This window comes from Podarcis liolepis, assembly GCF_965112155.1.
Source record: "Podarcis liolepis genome assembly, chromosome: 5".
NCBI lineage: Eukaryota > Metazoa > Chordata > Lepidosauria > Squamata > Lacertidae > Podarcis > Podarcis liolepis.
Genome location: NC_139556.1, coordinates 24,678,879 through 24,693,925, shown reverse-complemented (window position 1 = coordinate 24,693,925; position 15,047 = coordinate 24,678,879). Strand labels below are relative to the sequence as shown.

At 41.5% G+C, this 15,047-nt stretch overlaps 2 long non-coding RNA genes across 4 annotated transcripts in view; one reads left to right on the top strand and one right to left on the bottom strand.

Annotated features, from left to right (window-relative positions):
* Positions 1–15,047, top strand: part of LOC310706669 — an 80,358-nt gene that overhangs the window by 14,214 nt on the left and 51,097 nt on the right. The gene's annotated exons all lie outside the window — the stretch shown is intronic.
* LOC310706737 lies at positions 9,411–14,821 on the bottom strand. Its single transcript, XR_014526131.1, has 3 exons — positions 14,718–14,821; positions 10,126–10,309; positions 9,411–9,594 (listed from the first exon to the last, which is right to left on the bottom strand). It is a non-coding gene; the product is annotated as an uncharacterized lncRNA (long non-coding RNA).

The following is a 15,047-nucleotide window of genomic DNA, read 5'->3' as shown; positions in this document are numbered from 1 at the left end:
TTTTGTTCAGTTTGCTCGGTAAACTATTATCACATTTCTCTGGGGACTCCATCTGCATTATGTAAGTGGCTTTATTAACAAGTTCTGAGGAGATGTAGAAGCTTTCTCCATGAGATCAGTACCCCTACTTTTTGCAGATTCAGAGCCCATGTACCTGGATTTTGCTGCTTGGATGATTGCAGAACAGATCCAGTCCTTAGGTGAAATCTGATCCTGTGAGAAGGTTTTTTTAAAACAACAGTCTCTGCTAATAACACATCCAATTGTGTATAATTTCCTCCTGCAAAGCATTGCAATTTGGGACTTCCATAATCTTTTGCATACAACCCACTCATTATTAGCTGCTGCAGCTATATGCAAATGCCAATTTTCACATAGCGTGATCGTAGGAAAATAGCTATTTTCTCAAGGGATGAGGTACAGTGGTGAAAAAATGCCAACTTATACTGGGTATAATTCAAAAGATGTTTCATTGGTTTCAGCACTGTGAGTTAAAATTCATATGCTTTTTAAAAAAAACCCACACATAGTGGGAAATAATTATCTCTAATGCAAATGTCATTGCAGTGTTAAACTACTAAAACCATTGTTCCAGAGTTGTAGACATCTAGAGCAGCCCTTTGTGGGACCCGTTCCTTGAACTTTCTTTCATGTGTGTGCATGTGTATAAACAGCTTCCAGCTATACAAGAAAAATCTATGCAGCCCATATCTTTTCCAAAAAAACCTTCAAGCTCCATTGTTCACTGTTCTGGCCATTGAGTGAGAAGGCTAGGGGGCTAATCGACAAGCACTTGCCTTTTTTATTATTAAAATGTGGTTATATTCTCTCAAATTGTTTAATAAACTAAATCTTACAGAGCAATCCTAACTAATTTAAAACTATTCAAAACTCTGTTCAGGAGTCTTTGGGAGGGGCTACTGCTGGCCCTAGGTCACATGGTTGAGCTGAACAGGGTTTGGAATAGGTGCAAGTCTCTCCTTGACCTGCCCTCACCACAACCCCAGAATGACCCTTTTGGGGGACTTAAACCTGCATAAGTTATGCGCTCTTAAGTTTTGATGGCTGAACCATGGAAAGCCCAAGACCCACCAAATCAAAACTCTTTCATCCTGGGAGATCTCCGGTTTGGGATGCACGGTTAGACTACCTGTGCTGTTGCACACTGATGCATAATGCTCCCCTGGCTTCTCCATTGTAAGATCTCCAGCTATAAGTCTGGCTTATTTTTTCTGCAGCCCATATTCCCCTTGTATTGCTAAAATGTTTGACAACTTTTGCTCTAACTTTTAGCTGCCGTGGTGAATATCGTTGTGGGCACAGCAGGGAAAAGGCCCACCAGAGGCAGGTAAACAGAGTGGAAACCCAAGGAAGAAAAGCAAATCTAGAATCCAGGCAAATTAATTATGATGTTTTCACGCAATTTTATCTGGTATGAGCTACAGCCTGGGCTAGGGCAACACAATGCACATTGATACTGAGGGAGCCATTTACACACTGCTTCCCTGGTGTTATCAGTTGGTGGGATATAATGAATGCAGCTGACATGACACATATCCAAATTAGCCATAACCAGTTGAATCAATTGGCTATGGCAGTGTTTACAAACTTCCTAGCCTCAGGGAACCCTTTCCATATTTGACTGCCAAGGATCTAATCTGCACTGTATTCTTCTGGGGCACATTCTAGAGCACACTTGTCAGTTTACGCAGGCAATCAGCCAGGCCTCAGATGCCCCCAACGCTCCCTCCCCTTTGGTTACAATGGAAGATCAGTGATGGTGGATCAGCTGCCAGTCATTAAGAAGACACAAGACAATAAGTATTAAAATAGTCCAAAGAGGAAGTTAAGTCCAGAAGTTGTCAGATCTTCCAACAGGTTTCACAAAGGGACAGGCAATGTCTACCCCATTGCTCAGAATTTTGTTGAGAGTAATTGTATCTTGATCTGATTGTGATGGTGTGTTATCAGCAGCCTGAAGAGACAGCTGGGTGGAGAGCAGAAGACACGATTATCTAGGGCCAGGGGAATACAGCAGGCAGGGGAAGCATGGATAGTAGTCAGGCAGGTAAGGCCCATGCTGACCGTTGCCCTGGCAAAGCCCAGTTCTGAATCTTTTCTAGGTAACTTAAATCTTTTATAGGTAGCATCTTCAGTGGAAACCAATTGGATGCTTAGGTGGATAGATTTGGCTTGGAGCCTGGGAGCACATCATAGCCCTGGGAACCTTTTGCTCTCTAACCCAGAGTGGCTCAGTGCAGGGGGTAGCCAGAAGAGAGCTAGTCCTTCCTGTTTCTAGCTTCAGCAGCTCTTTTCAAATGTTTAATGGGTGTAAATGAAATAACAATAACAATAGTAAGGTAAAGGACCCCGGATGGTTAAGTCCAGTCAAAGGCGACTATGGGGTTACGGTGCTCATCTCACTTTCAGGCTGAGGGAGCCAGTGTTTGTTCACAGACAGCTTTCCGGGTCATGTGGCTAGCAGGACTAAACCGCTTCTGGAGCAACGGAACACCATGACGGATACCAGAGTGCACGGAAATGTTGTTCAGCTTCCTTGCACAGTGGTACCTATTTATCTACTTGAACTGGTGTGCTTTCAGACTGCTAGGTTGGCAGAAGCTGAGACAGAGCAACGGGAGCTCACCCCGATATGCCGATTCAAACTGCCAGCCTTCTGATTGGCAAGCCCAAGAGGCTCAGTGGTTTAGACGACAGCACCACCCACTTCCCTAGCAAATGAAACAGACACCCGACAGCATGGGATTGTGGTAGCAGACTCTGCTGAGTAGACTGTCAATGGTTTCTGCTGTTTGCAAAGGTGGGTGTGTTCCACCCAGGGCTGAGTGAGACCAGCCCCACTTCATTTGTGGCTAGAACTATGGAAGAATCTGCTGGGGGGGATTCTGCTGCTGTACTGGGTGAAGAAGACCCTCCTCAGGGAGATTATGACAATTGAGATCAGGCAAATGCTCAGCAGCCATTTCTGATGGATTATTTTTGAATTATGAGTTTGTACTGGTTTGTTAGATTGCTTGTTTTTGCTTTGTTTATATGCTGTTGTGTTTTTGGAAATGATTATATTGTCGGGAATGTCGCTTGCTAACTTTTAAATGCTTTTTTTCGATTTTAAGCTGCTTTGAGCTCAATAGTGTTGGAAAAGTATCATAAACATATTCAATCAAAATTGAACACCCCATAAGTATCGACTTGCCCAGGGGATTGGACATCTTGCATATATGCATATACAGAACCCAGACAAGTGGATTTGTTGCAACAGAGAACTTTTAATCCAGTTTAATTGCACATATACATTTCTGGTATACAACCGCATCCCTCTAGCAAAATGGAGGGGACCTGAGATATGTTCTGGGCAGCCATGGTAGACAAGCAGTATGGAGAGATTAGTGGAAACAGAAGTAACACAGAGGTTGGGATCTCTCTCATAAACTAACCAAGGACTTAGACATGACCTTCAGTGTTTAGTAATGTAAGAGAAATTCAAGTCTGACTGGTCATGCATCCAGAAGAGCTAAATTAATCTATCAAGCTTCAAGGTGAAAATTGAAGTGGCAAATATGAGGGAAATGACTTTTCCAATAACACGATCTTCAGCAACTCCTGCATTCCAGGTCTACCCATTCAAATAAAATTGGGAGTGGAAAAATCCTGTGATTGATTTAGAAATACACAATTGGCAATTAAAAGAGCTATAAATACTCCCTTCTCCCTATTCAAGCCTCCTGAGAACTTCCCTTTGCTTCAAACACAGCTGCACTGGTGTCAGTGAAAGTTTTGTTTTTGACCTTAGCAGAACCAGTAGAAAAGAATGTATTTTTTAAGGACATTTCAAAAGCATTTTTAAAATATTTATAAAACCCATGCCAGAGACTAATGGTATCATATGATATAAAACATGACTTTTAAGATGCTCCACTAATTCCAGGTTCAAAACAAACCATTTTGTACTAGTGTTTCCTTCTGCTCTCCTAAGGTATGAATGGGTTAGGAAGAACATGACCAGTTAATGCCACTTCATCCTACCTCAAGTACCTATAGACATACATACAAAGAATTGCTTAGAATATGTAAGCTAAGCATTCTGTTCTTCCAGGACCAATACAGAACCTGTGACTCTCCAGCTGCTGTTGGACTACAATTCCTATCATCCCTGACCATTGCCCATGCTGACTGGGGTAGATTGGATTTGGGTTTCCCCGCTGCTGCTGGAGGCAAATACAGGCTCTCAAACTCACCCTTTGCCTAAAATTGACTATGATTCATTTTAGTGATTCTGAGAAGGACCACCATGACCTGCATGCTTCTCTACTGGACTTCTTGTACAGGGTCTCTGGGAAAGAGATAGCATTGTAAGTGACCATCACAACCCCTCAGATTCCGTTTGACCTCCAGCCTAGAAATCCTACACAAGGTTAGAGACACCCACCACGGTTCCATGAGTCCCTTTCTCCATCATTGTCTCAACCAACAGTCCACCAGGGTCCACTGATATCATTTCCTGGTGGTGCAGACTGTGGCCAAGCTTGAAGGACCCAATACTATTGATATATATGTATATACTTTTCAAATTTTACAAATACTTTTCAGCAACCATCAAAACATACATCTTATATCCATTGACTCCCTATTCACCCCTCCATGGTATTTTTTTTGACCTTATAAAGCTGCTATACAGTGGTACCTCAGGTTACATACGCTTTTGGTTACATACACTTCAGGTTACAGACTCCGCTAACCCAGAAATATTGCTTCAGGTTAAGAACTTTGCTTCAGGATGAGAACAGAAATCGTGCTCTGGCTGCGCGGTGGCAGCAGGAGGCCCCATTAGCTAAAGTGGTGGCTCAGGTTAAGAACAGTTTCAGGGTAAGTACGGACGTCCGGAACAAATTAAGTACTTAACCTGAGGTAGCACTGTATCACTTATATTTTACCCATTATATATGTTAATTATAAATCATTAAACTATCACTTCTCATCAGCTGCTATCCTTCAATTCCTGCATATGTTTTAACACAACCATTTTTTCCCCCCAAATAATCTACAAAATATTTCCATTCTTCAAGAATTTTTTTCTTCATTCTGTTCTGTAATTCTCACACTTAGTCTAGCCATCTCAGCATATTCCATTATCTCCATAAGCCATTCTTCTTTCGTTGGGGCTTTCTCTTCTTTCCATTTTTGCTCACAGTGTATTCCTGCTGCCGTCCTAGCATACATAAAGAAATTAAACAATTCCTTCATAAGCTTTGGTCCAATTATACCTATCAGAAAGACCTCAGGTTTCTTGGGAATCATCACAAAGGGGTTAATTGTCAGTCCTCTTAAACCACCCACTTGCCTTCTATGGTATGACATCTTTCCAGCTGCTTGATTGGAACTGGTCTACTATTTTCAAATATAGTTTTCATTTAGAAAAGCACCGTTATTGTGTGAGAAGGATAGAACTGGCAGAATCTGAACACACACACACACGGGGGGGGGGGGGGAGAGAGAAGCTTCATCGTTTATTTTTTAAAGGCACATCTTGTCATTCCATTATTTCAGCTAAAAATATGGGGGAATTGTTTATGGCTGTTTTCCATTATTCCCCTGAAAGATATTTTGTTCCTGCTTTGCTGCAACATTGCTACATTGTCAGAACACAAGATCAAGGATAAGAATACTCATAAAGCCATTCTGGCAATCAATAAAAATCTAATAATAAAAGAGAGAGGGCTGGTAGATGCTAGATATTAATTATCGGAACTCCCGTAAATGCACAAAAGTTGAGCTTCGACACTAATAGGGTTCCAGTTTAATAGTGACACTAGTAGGCTTTCAAGGGCACTCATTCATGCAAAGGAAAGCAAAGTTAATGGCAAAGCACAGCGAGAGGATGTAAATAATAATGAGTCCAGCATATGTTGCCCTGATTTGGAAGGAGAAAGAGGCCTCAGGGTTTTTTTTGGGGGGGGGGCATTTTCTCACATCTCCGAGTGGGGGAAGAGAGTGCTAGAACCCCAGAATTATAATGTATTTTTTTCAGAATTAAAATCAGGGGAGCTGCTTCACACGAATGACATCCATGCATGCAAAAGGTATTTTATGAATGCCAGCGTGCAGTGGATTCCTAGTAACACTTTTATTGCCTAAAAGTGACTATGCAGCCCTAACAAACTCCCTCATGCAGACCTTACTTGTGCTTCAGTCCTTGTCCTAGTTCTCCTTTTGCTTTTTGTGCTATACTACATAAGGCATTGCCTGTATTTTTGTGGAATCACATTTGGCTACAAAAGGTTTGCTTTTTTAATTGAGTCGAGAGCAAGAAGTGCCTGAACTCAGAAATGTTTCCTTTCTGTGTTTCAAAAGAAGGCCAAGTCAGAGCAATGTTCAAGGTCCTTTTCTTTCCCTGCTTTTTTTTGGGGGGGGGGAGGGCAGAGAATAGACATCATTAACTGATCTGTTAGAAAGCTGTAGGAAGTGGTTTCCGTACCCTTTGGGTGGCATGGAGGATAGCTTCTGCCCCAACAGAATGAGAGATGAGGGAGAAAGCTTGGGGGGGGGGGTATGTATTGTTGCTTGCTAATATGTCAGTATTTTTCCAGGTTTTTCTGAGTCTCATTGGGTTGACATGTGAGTGGGTTGTTGATTGATGTGAAATGGACTTATGGGAGTGGTTTCAGAGTGTGGAGAATGCAATTGCGAAAGTATACTAGAATAGTAAGCTTGCATATATGGGTCCAGAGTGGTTTTGTTTCTGATTGATACAATCATGTAAGAATGTTTTTGGGAGGTGCTGAATGGGATGTATTTTTAGCTGTAGTTAGATTAAGTTGTGTTTATTGTTGTATAGGTGTGTTGGGGATTTAACTAGGCTGGCTTGTTAAATGATTGATTTGGCATATGGTTGAGTTGGTTTTCCTTTTACTTGCTAATCGCTCTATTGAAAATTGTGGAATTCATACATTTAGTTGATTTTCATTTGCAACATTCTATTTTTTATGTTTAGAGGATTTTTTAAAGCTGTGTTTTACAGTGTGAATTCTTCCCTTGTGTTTTTGTAGTGCAAATGCTTATTTTGATGCTAAAGAGGATGCTCTATTTCATTGCTGATTGTATTATTATTATTATTATTATTATTATTATTATTATTATTATTAATACCCTGCCTATCTGGCTGGGTTTCCCCAGCCACTCTGGGCAGCTCCCTATAGAATATAAAAAACTGTGCTCAAATATTAAAAACTTCCCTAAACAGGGCTGCCTTCAGATGTCTTCTAAAAGTCAGGTAATTGTTTATTTCCTTGACATCTGATGGGAGGGCGTTCCACAGGGCAGGTGCCACTACCAAGAAGGCCCTCTGCTTGATTGTGTCTTATAAGGTGTGGGAATTCTCTGGGTATGCGGGGGTTGCTTTGTTGTTGTTCCACTTTAAGATTTGCTTAAATATAAATGGTATCCAAACTGTCCAAATAAAATAAATTAAATGTTTTACAAATACCAGTCACCCCAGGCCTGGCCCTACTGTTTGGCAGAGTGCAGCCGCCTCCTCAGATGACAGTGAAGACCAAATTGTGAGCACCATGTAGCCTGTCCTGTACCCTCCGTAAGTTAGCCTGCTGTCCTCGGGTGCAGTGGAGCATGCTGTCCTGTCACAAGAGTTGAGGCAAAATTCTGGTGCCAGTCCTGTTGGCTTCCATATGTAGAATGGAGTGGAGACCTTGTTCTCACATAACTTAAATGTACTGTGTTGGCCCTGCTGCAGGGCTGCCATCCCAGTTTTGTTCTAGTCATGTCTAATGAAGGTTCAGTAGTCAGCTCTACATAGTTCAGTTGGGTCAGTTGTGTTAATTATAATTGTTTCATTGTGCATTGTAATGGAAAATAGCTCTGTATGTGTATTGCTGAAGGTTTAACATTGGAAAATTCCATCGAAGCTTCAGCTGTGCTGGTCAAGGAAGCTGCGCTATCCCTCCAGCTCATGTGCCAGAGATACAAGATGGCTTCCACAGCTGACAGGTGGGAAAGCAGTGGCAGCAGCTACTCTACCCTGCACACCAGATGCTAGGTAGGAAGCCTCAGCAAAGCACAGCTGCGTCTCAGGCTCCTGAGGAGACTCTCCCCAGGGCCCTTTTTGGGCTCTGGGGAGAGTTTCCTCAGGAGCTAGAAGGACTCTCCAGGGTGCTCCCAATATATTTGATTTCAGTTACATACATGGAAGTGCAGAACACAACCCCACAAAAATTAGGAGTTGTCTGTATGTAAAGCGATAAAACAAATACGGGATTTTTCCACCCTTCTGTTTGTCTTGCTGCTTTCGCCTGGGAATACCCACAGTTACCAATGAACAGGAACAGGTGTTAATTGTTGGTGAGTGTGTGTGTAATGTTTATTCTGATTTTCCCTAGTAAACAGTGGATTTTCCCAGGGAAAGGGGCAGGACAAATGAAAAACTGATCTGAGCCGTGCCTAGAAAAAGCCTATTGGGCCCATGCTTTCTAGGCACAGGACAAGCAGAGGTGTGGGTTAGCCCACAACCTCAAAATCCATAAACTAAAATTGTACTCAATCAATACCATTCCACGCACAACAATTCTGTACCCACTAAGAGCGGCGTAGCTAGCCGCTTGGGTTCTCGGGGTGGCGCGCGCGCCCTGCAGCCGGGGGCGGAGCAAGCTGCCCATTGGGGTGGCCCAAGCTGCCTATGGGGGTGGGGCGAGCCAAGGCAGGGCATGCTGCGTGGAGCTTCTCCGCAGCCTCCCCCTCAACTGTAGGGCAAGCCCCAGGCTGCTCGAAAAAGCAGCATGGAGCTTGCAGGCAGTCCGCACACTGCCTCCCCCTCAGGAGAGATGTGTGGCTCAGGCACACTACAGGCCCTGCAGTGTGATATGCAGGGCCCTCCTAGTTACCTAGCTACGCCTCTGAATTAGGCAGATTCATGGAGGAGAGGGCTGTTGAAGGCTACTAGCCATAAAGGCCGTGCTCTGCCTGCAAAGTTGGAGACAGCAATGTTTCTGGGGTTTGGCAATCACTCGAGGTGGTGTAGGAAGGGGCATGCGGTGGGTGCGGGAGTTATTTTTTCAAAAACACATATTTTTGCCATTTTGTCAACCCCCTCAGTGATGACACCCGGGGCAGACTGCACCCACCACACCCCCTTTCCTATACCACTGCCCACTAACACACTCTTACCTCAACATTCACCCACTTTCGCCCACATGAACACTTCTCTATCTGAATCTCTCTCTGAATTCACTTCAATTTCATTTTTCAGAGAATTCACCAGAAAACAGCACAAAGCAGTGAATTAAACAGCTCACTGCTGGGGCTACAGCTGCACCATTTCCCTGCCTCCATTTGCAACTTCAAAGCTCTAGCACGTAAAGGAAAAAACAAACAAAACAAAAGCATTTTGCTTGACAATCAGTTTGTCATTCAGCCTTGTTTTAGGACAGAGAACATGGTCAGGCGGGAAAAACAATTTGAACTTATATTGGTATAAGGCCTACAGAATCTGTATGGTAGCATCTTAAGTTCTTTTTCAGATCTTCAGAGGAAGAGAACGGATAACCTTGGAATAAACAGCCCCTTTCTCTGCAGAAAATAGACACAGTTGTCACAATTAACACACTGGCTTCCTGATTTGAACAAGAAAAATCAATAGCCCATGGGTCTATTTGCATGACAATTTGGGTATTTGTTTTCAGACTTGTCTGAATTATCTCCCTGTCAGTCATCTTGGGACAATATAGCTAGATGTATCTGTGCTTTAAATGAGGAACTGATTAGCAATAGCTTACGTATCCCGGCCAGCTCAAGACATTTTGCTGCCTGAGGAGAAGGTCAAGATGGCACATACCATTTGAACTGGTAGTGAATAGACAGTATCCTTCACTACACTTGGGGGCAGCAAACTTGTGTAGTGGGTGCAGGTCAGCTACATGGGGCTCATAGCTCTGTCTACTCCCCACACCTCAGCATCTGAAGGTGGTAGTGGTGGAAATACCCATGTATTAAAAAGCAAAGGAACTGTGCCCTTGACCAGACAACTGCCTGCTCCCAGAAAAAGAAGTTTAGAGACATACTGAGATATCACACACCCTTTCTCATGGGTGCTAACATCACCTGGAGAATTTCTTTCGATCCTGTGCCATGGGAGATTTAGTCAAGGGTAAGAGAGAGAGAGAGCAGTCCTCGGCGATGACCTTTAAATATCATCTGGAGCACAGTTCATTTGAGGGATGTAGCAAGCCAGCAAAGCATGATTGCAGTGACATTAAGATAGGGTTGCCAGATGTCCAGGGATGACCTGGAGAGAACAGGAATTGACAGCCTCACCTGATGTCCAGGACAACCATCATTTTTAGACATATCATTCTAAGAGTACAATAGGAATGGTATCAAAATCAAATAGCAGTCTAAAATAGTAATGTACTAATGTTGTCTCTTATGGGCTGTCATCTTGTCTCTTCACCCTGTCAGGGTTTTTTTGTTTTTTTTTTACCTTACAGGAGAGAAAAAGGATATGATTCTCCTGTTATTTCTTTGCCTGCCTTGCTCCCTCTGTGACCTGAAAATACACAGTGGTTATCTTGTTGAAAGGCTGTTTTGCACATAATGTGAAAGTGGTGACAGTGGATTCTTCTTCTTTCTCAAGTGTCTATAGTAGCCATGCACAGTGTGTGTGTTTGTTTCTGTGTGTGTATGTGTATGGCAAAACACAGGCTCTGCCTAAGAGAGCAGTCTTCTCCAGGTTACCTGTTTATTGAGCATTCATCCTGATTTGCTTGCAAAAAAAAAAAGCTTGCACAGAGGTTATGCTGAGCTGTCCTTCAGAATTGTTTGTGGTGCATAGGGATGTAAGAAGGCATCACTTTTTGTTCCAACCTGTATTTGCCACATGTAGCGCTGTTTCCCTTACGCTTCAGTTTGTTCTCTGCCAAAAACATTATTTGTCTTGTTGTCCACTGTGATGAAATGATGTACGGTACTTTACATAATGTCAATGCAACTAGATTAATTTAGTATGTAAATTAATTCCATATGCAAATTAATTAAGTTACATTATTCTACTCCGTTCATGTCAATGCAACACAGTGCAAATGGGAAGAAAAGTAATCAATTATGCATTGTTCGTGAACTGGTGGCAGCAACAACTGTGAATGAGGTTGGTTGGAAGTGTTAGCAAACCTTGCAGCTTGGGTGAATTAGATTTGAATAATCATAGTTGCTGGAGTTCAATGGCTTTATTCATGCAGGAACTATTTACAGAATGAGTGATTAGAGAGAGAAAAATGGCAGACATCTCCCAATCTCATAATGTCTCAGCTTTTAGGGGTGGAGTTAACTTAGACAAAGAAGCTATAAACAGGAGGTGGCTACATCACTAGACATGTGTGTTTTAAAGTAACATATGTATTAGCTAAAAGCACAAGAGGATTAAATGCATTTCCTTTTCTCCAACAGTAAGAACTCCCCTCCCCCGAACAGTTTGTGGAGGGATGAGAGGGTGGGCTTATTCCATCTAGTAAGCCTAAATGCCTGACAGACCGCTCACCTTTGTGCAATATTGAATTCCTCCCCATGTCTCAAGCCCAACTATTTTACCTTGCGAGAATTCTGGTTGCCCTATTCAAGCTAGGCACCTGTCTCCTGGCATCCATGAACTCTTGAGCAACTGCCACAAGTTGTCAAGAAGCAGCACCACTGTGGCAGGATAATCCATGAGCTTTCTGTGTAGCAGAAATGCAGATTTGTGTGGTTGAGGTGGACTAAAATCAACTGGAATGGGCAACTCAGCAGAGATACCATTTCTTGGAAATTGGTTAGCGGCAGGTGTGTTTCTGAACATTTTATCTGCTTGTGTTGTTCAGTGATGTGAATCTGACGTGCCCCCGAACAACAGCAAGCACACAGATGTTGAGCCCCTTGAGGTTTTCTCTGATGTCAATGAGTATCATGAAGCCATGCCTTCTGAATAAAATTAAGACCTTCAATTACTAAAATGGTTTCTCTCCTGATCAGGCCTGCCCTTTCCCAGATACACTCCTCTTGATCTTTGAGACACACAAATCTTTGTGTCTCTGTCAGGCTGCTATCCTTTGAATAACACGTTTCTTTGACAATCTCAGAATTATATAGATATGTTTCTCTCACTTGCATTTCAACAATATCAAAATATTTGTGTGGCTAGATAACTTGATACAGATCAGTATCACACAATGCCACTTTAATTATATCTCCTCTGACTTTTAAATGATGAAAAGATATATCCCATGTTTAATTTGGTGGTGCAGTTTATTTGTTTTTATTTAAAGAGATATTTATAAACCACCTACTCATTAAAAAATACTTAAATTAAATCATTATAAATTATAAAATCATAAAATATAAAACAAATGATTTAATCTGGTCCTGATGTGTCAGGGAGCAATTTTTCTATATGTACAGCTTCATTCAGAGAACAGCATAATTTTCATATAGAAAATCATATTGTGAGCTTTGAATACAGACTTAGTAAAACAGAATATAATGCAATATAGCATTTAGAAAATATAGATTAAGAGTGACATAAGAATAGCATTATAATTGTGCTGTCAAAGCAATCAGTTGTTTTAATGTGAAGCTTAGGCTTGCTGTTTTTTTATCTAGTTGAAGATTTGTCCTCAGAACTTCCGAGCTGCCTTAGTTTTTTTTTTATTATTAAAAAAATAAGGAACTCTAGGTTTCCTATCATTCTTAGCACCTTAGAATAAAGGTCATTGTCACCCAATCAATAGTGTGGGTCCAGATCATGTTGTTTTCTGCTAGGTGAAGGAGAGGTGTGTGTGACCAAGGGCTAAAAAGGAGGAGAGAAAAATGAGCCTGTGAAATATTTTATATTGATCAGTGACTGAACCAGGTTTTTCCATCTTGCCTCTCAAATTCATCACTTAAGCAAACCCATGACAGAAGCTGCTAAAGGCCGGCCATAATCTAACTAAATGAAATCACTGCTTTTTGGCAGTTATTCACATTCTTGCATAGTCTTTAAAACAATCCAGTAATGTTATAATTTCACATTTGTTGAGGTGCCCATTGGTGTTTTCTTTAGCACCTTATCCCTGAGACCTAAGGTGCCAAAATGTGTCACTGTGATTTAGCAAAGGTTCCAAGCAACTCACTTTTCAATTGTCATCCATTTTGGCCCAGCATGGCTGCTCCAATGTTTACTCAAGTTGGTGGTCAAGTTGGGCCTAGCAAGGCCCAGATGTGCATCAAGGGATAGTCAAGATTTGAGGCTGCTGCTGCCAATGTTATTCTGCTTCCGTCATTCTGGACAGATTCATCGGAGCCACACAGGTGCATTATAACAACTTCACTTTTGTTTGTTTGGCAGTTTCTAACAGGTGGCGAGCTTGTTCATGTGAAGTGACTATAATCTCAAAAACCACACAGTCGTTAGTTTTCAAGCCAATGCAAAGCTATGAAAGCTTGGAGAGTCCACCCCACCTCCTTAGCAATGTGTCTAGAATTTTGTACGCCAACTTTATTTCAAAGAATCCCAAGAGATACATTTCAAAAAGTGCAACGTACACTTGAGCTGAAATTCAGCATGTTTAAGCCTTAGTGATTTCAGTGGGTGAGATGTTACGTAGTCAATGTGGAAGCAAGCTCTTTGGGACAGGAATCTTTTATTGCTTGTGTTTCTCTGCAAAGTGATATGGTTTGATATCAATAGCAGACAATTCAGAGAAAAATTAATAATATCTCTCAATTTCTGCTAAAATATAGGCATTGCATTCACAATTAAGCCTGAAAATTGATGGGAGTTTTTAAAAAAATGAAACAAATTTATGTGTGTAACATTGCATATGACATTAGGGCTGTACCAAATATTCTCCAGTTTCAATGGGTGTGTGTGAAATAATAATTATTTTTTTTTTAATACCCCGCCCTCCCCAGCCAAGGCCGGGCTCAGAGCGGCTTACAAGCAATAATAAAAACAAGTTGAATGATTACAACTTTAAAAAAAATTAAATACAACATTAAAATTTTGAAATATTAAAATGTAGCCCCATCAGAGGAGGAGAAGGAAAAGAAAAAAGAAAGAGAGGGAGGGAATCAAATTGGCTCCAAGCCAAAGGCCAGGCAGAACAACAAATCAATAGTGATTTGGGTGTGTCGAACTATCTCCCTAAAAGCCATTTGACTGTGCAAATGTACCCTCTTTTCACTCCTTTTCTTTTTCTTTTGCCTTAGTCCTTGCTTTACAATCGCCATGGAATCATTTCTTCTGTCACAGTTACTGCTACCCTTTCTTTCCAAGAGTATTGATGTGTGTGAATGTTGGGTGTGTCTGTGTCCCAGCCAAATGAGGATTATGTAATGAATGAGTAGCTATTGCTGCACTAGATAGCCATTACAATTTGGCTACATGATGATACCACTGAAGGTAAATTAAGACAATTGAATGTGAAGACAATAGATTGATCATATGGGTTATCCCAGCCAATCAGGGATCACACAGCAAACATAAGGGCACCACTATGCTACATAGCCAATCATTTTTAGTTATGTGATGATATCATAGGGGAAGCATGAACACGAGAGAGAGATGATAAATAAAAAATAAACCAGTATAAAATAAAAGGCCATTGAAACAGGACCCCCCCCCCCAAGATTCTGCTGAATATGTTCCTGAAAGCTGGTGGTAGTTTCAGATCAGACCCACTTACCATAACTTCCAGTTTTCTTTTTTTCCCCTTTATGGTGATGGTTTATTCCGTGACAACAACTGTTTTGCATTGGTGCTGGTTCATTTGGTAGAATTAACAGTGATTCTGGGCATCTGTGTAGTATATTGTGACCTCATTGACGGGGTAACCATTGAGGACTCAAAGGATCCATTGGATCAATAACCCATAAAACGAAAACTATATTCACGGCATATTATAAGTGCTCTTTGGGAACTATCAGAGGCTATTGTGAAAATAATCCACATGCCTAAATGTGTGCTTAATTGAGTATGCCTTGAAATCCCTAACTACACATTTAGTCCATCCAAA